The sequence below is a fragment of the Apteryx rowi genome, unplaced genomic scaffold (assembly GCF_003343035.1).
Source record: "Apteryx rowi isolate R43461 unplaced genomic scaffold, aptRow1 scaffold_220, whole genome shotgun sequence".
NCBI lineage: Eukaryota > Metazoa > Chordata > Aves > Apterygiformes > Apterygidae > Apteryx > Apteryx rowi.
Window position 1 is genome coordinate 240,094 of NW_020448531.1, and position 3,879 is coordinate 243,972.

Below are 3,879 nucleotides of genomic sequence, written 5' to 3' on the forward strand. Positions count from 1 at the left end.
CAGAGCCGATGGCGCGGATACTGCCTGCGTTCCCTGTCTTTCCCCTGCTTCCCGGGGGCCGGTCCTGCTCTGGGAGGATCGGGAACACCTGGTGCCAAACACTTCTCCCATGCTAGAGCAGCTTCTGCCGCCAAAGCCACGGCAAGTCGTGCCCCAGCCCTCGATGAGGCCGCAGGCCGGCTCACCCGGCACCTGGGGCTACGGGATTTACAAAGGCCGAGACTTTCCAAGGGCCAGAAGAGGGTTCGGCATGGAAATCCCATTCATACAGAKCCCTGCTGCCCGTAGGAGAAGTTCAGGGCAACTGAGGCAGCAAGGGAAGATTTTCCTCTATCAAAAGGCTCCAAGCCCAACCGGTGGCAATAGATAAGGAAATCGGGAGCTTTGGCGGAGGCGGGAAGGCTTTGCCCGCGGAGCCAAGCACAGCAGCCCTCTCCCGCGCACCTGCCGGGCTTGTCCCGACGGAGGTGTCCGCATCCTTGGCGGGGGCCGATTTGCGCRGCTGAGAACACAGCTCGCTGCTCRTGCTGTACAAAGGGCTGCGGGGCTGCCGGTGCGGCACGGCTCGGCTCGGTGTCGGATGCTGTCCCCCCGCCTCGGGGGCTCGTTAGTGCTGGAGCGCATCGCCCTCGTGAACGGGGGCAGCGCRCAGGGGGAAGCGGCTCCCGAGCACCCGCGCAGCGCTGCGGTGCACCTACACTGGGTGCAAGGTCCRAACCGGGTGCAGGGTCAGCGCCAGGGCTCACGGGCTCCTGGGACAAGGGATCTGCCGCTCTCGCTGCCTGAAGGAATCAGGGAGCCATAGGGGGTGAGAAAGGTGCAGCCCTTCCTCTCCCAGCCCGAAATACGTCTCGCGCCTCCAGCCCCGCCAGCTCCAGCGGCCGGTTGCAATAGGAGGAGCAGCCGCACGCAGAGCTCAACCCCGGCCAGGACGCGCAGGGCAGGGAGGGCTCGCGGGGCGCGAGGTCCGGGCGGGCTGGATATCGGAGCGGCTGCTTTTTGCCTTCTCTCCACTTGGCTACAAACCAGCTAGGAAATAGATGTGTCAAATAACCGAGCAGCGACCGGGGAGAGTGAAAGCGCCTGGATGCAACCGCTCCGCAAGGACCGCTGAGCACGAGGGAGGGTGCTGAGCCCTTTGCCCCCCCGCCTGCCTCCCCTGGGAGAGCAGCGGCCGTTTCTGCACGGTCGGGGCCCCATCCTCAAATGATTTAAGCACGTGCCGGACCCGGCACGCCATGCAGCACAGCGCCGGGGGCCGAGGACTCGGCAGAGCCTCCCCCCGCTTCCCGGCTGCCAGCAGCCTGGCGGCAGGGCTGGGGGCTGTGGTGCTGCGGTGCGGCCGCGCTCAGAGCCAGCCCCCTCCCGCTCCCAAGCTGAGCACRGGCCAAAAACACGCGCGCGAATATCGCTGTGCCCCCTTCTCGCCTCCCGCGAGCTCGCCAGAAATAGCTAGCTGGCGCTCAGCGCCTGCTGTCACCGCTCGCAGCCTTCCCTCGCCTGCATCCCCGCTGCCCTGGGGCCGATGCAGCGCCGGGCATGCCGAGGGGGACCGGAGCAGGGTCCGGGGGGCGAATTTGGGATGCCTCCGCCGGGGCCATCGCACCGCAGGGACCAGAGGAGGCGGCCGCAGACCYGGGCGAGAGCAAGCTGGCCGCGCCGAGGCACGCCGGGCACAAAGCACCCCGGCCGGTGTGCAACGCCAGCAAGGGCAAAGCAGGACAAACCGCGGCGTCCGTCGTGCGGGAGAGAGGGGTGGACCGAGGCAGAGCGGGGAAGGACCGGCGCCACTGGAGCTGGGCTCCCAAATCCACCTCTCCTAAGAACAATGCTGCAACATCTCTGCAGGCACAGAATAACTGACTGGCAACGGTGATTTATTCCTCTTCCCTAGTAGATAAACCAGCCCCAGAAATGGCTTTGCGCTAAATTATAATTTGCATGTGGTAATATATTTAAGCAACTTTCCTTCTACTTCGTTATAAACAGTGTTTCTGGGGGTTATTTTTAAGCCAGCCCCATTTCATTTATCCCTAGCACAGCCAGTAGAGCCACGCTTAATTGTCAACGTGAAAATTAAAACCACAACAGAAAAATAAAAAAATTAATAAAATAAAAGGTGCTGGGTTTGTAGCTAGCCTGAGGAACCCCAGGTTTGAATAGAAATAATCACCTAAGCACAGACACTAGCTCTGGGCCTCAATAAAAATGATTAAAGACAAAACCCCACTGAAATTTCCACTCAACAGACGCGGCGCGTTTCGCTTTCAGTCGCTCTCCCTTTGTAAAGGTGCACGCACCTCTGCTAGAAAGCGGCCAGCGATTTCGGGGAGGCCGGCRGCTGCTGAGCCCCCTCTCCCCGCCGGGAGGGCAGAGCTCTCTGGTGGTGGAAAGTCCCGGAGAATAGCGAGTCGGTTTTTACATTCGGTTCTCTAGCTTTATGATATCACATACACTCATACAGCTAGATAACCAAAGAGAAAAACCAACCCAGTTCTTTAAAACCGGGCCGCGGTCGCCCCACGCGCAGCGCGCCCGGGGGCATCGCTCTCTGCGTTGCCCAGCCCAGCACTACCCAAGCACCAGCCGCTCGAGCCCCGCCGAGCCGCGGCCGCCCTTTGCCTCTCCTCGCCATCTCGCAGGCGAGAATTAAGAAGCCCCCAACATTTTCAGCGGGAGAGCAGGAATCGGCACTTCCTGACCCGGCGCGTTCGGATGCGGCGGACGCCGGCAACACGCCACCCTGGCGCTCGCGCGCGCCGAACACCCGCCGGACCCAAGCACCTACGGCGACACCTTGGCAGCCCGGCACACCGGGGCAGGATGCTCCCCTGCGGCCGGGCCCTGCTTCCCGGCCACCTGCCTCCTTCCCAGCCCCAAATTCGCCCCAGACCCTCCCCGGGCCCTGCTCCCACTTTGGTAATTACTGTAAATTACTGGCACGGAAACGCTGAGTCATGAGACTCGCTGATGAAGGGAAGGGCTCAGCGGAAAGGGCCCTGCGGGGTTTCCGAGGCGCCTCCGCTCTGCCCTCCTCTTCCTCTTCTTCCTCCCGCAGCCCCGCTCCATGAAACCCGGAGAGCCGGGCCCTGCTCGCCGGCTCCAGCCCCGCACCCCCGGGGGAGGGGGGGGATCCCTAAACCCAGGGGGGACCCTGACCCTGCATCATCTTGGGGACCCCCTAGATCCAGGGGGGACTCGCACCCCCGGGGGGACCCCTATATCAGAGGGGACCTGCACCCCTGAGGGGGGGGACCCCGATATGCAGGGAAACCTGCACCCCGGGGGGGACCCCTATAGCCAGGGAAAACCCCTATAGCCGGGGGGGACCCCGCACCCCCGGGGGACCCGGGACGCCACCGCCTCCGAAGGGGCCCCCCGCGCCGAGGGGACAGTCCCGGGCTCGGGGGCAGCTCCCGGGCCGGGGGGGCACCGCGGCGCTCCTGCCCCCGGCGGGGAGAAGCTGCCCCCGGGGCAAAAAGGGGGGAGCGGGGAGAGGAAGGGGGGGTCCCGGGGAGAGGCGCCCGGGGTGGCGGGTACCTGCTCGCTCCGCGTCGCCGTCGGCTCCGGGTCGCCGCGTCCTTCCGAGCGTCGCCGGGTGGGGAAGGGGCTGGGCCGGGGCGGCGGACGGAGCCCCCGGCCCCGCTCCCCGGCGCCGCCGGGACCTGCCGCTAAAGTTGAGGCAGAGCCGGCGGCGGAGGGCGGGCGGCGAGGGCGGGGGCAGGGCCGGGGCGGCCGGCGGGGACAAAGCCCGAGCCGCGGCGCTGGGACAGTCCGGGCCCGGCGGTGGGGCCGGGGCAGGGGTCACCCTGCCGGGGGCAGCGCCATTCGCCACGGCCGCCGCCCCCGGGGGCTGGTCCGGCCGGGGCCCCTTTCCCA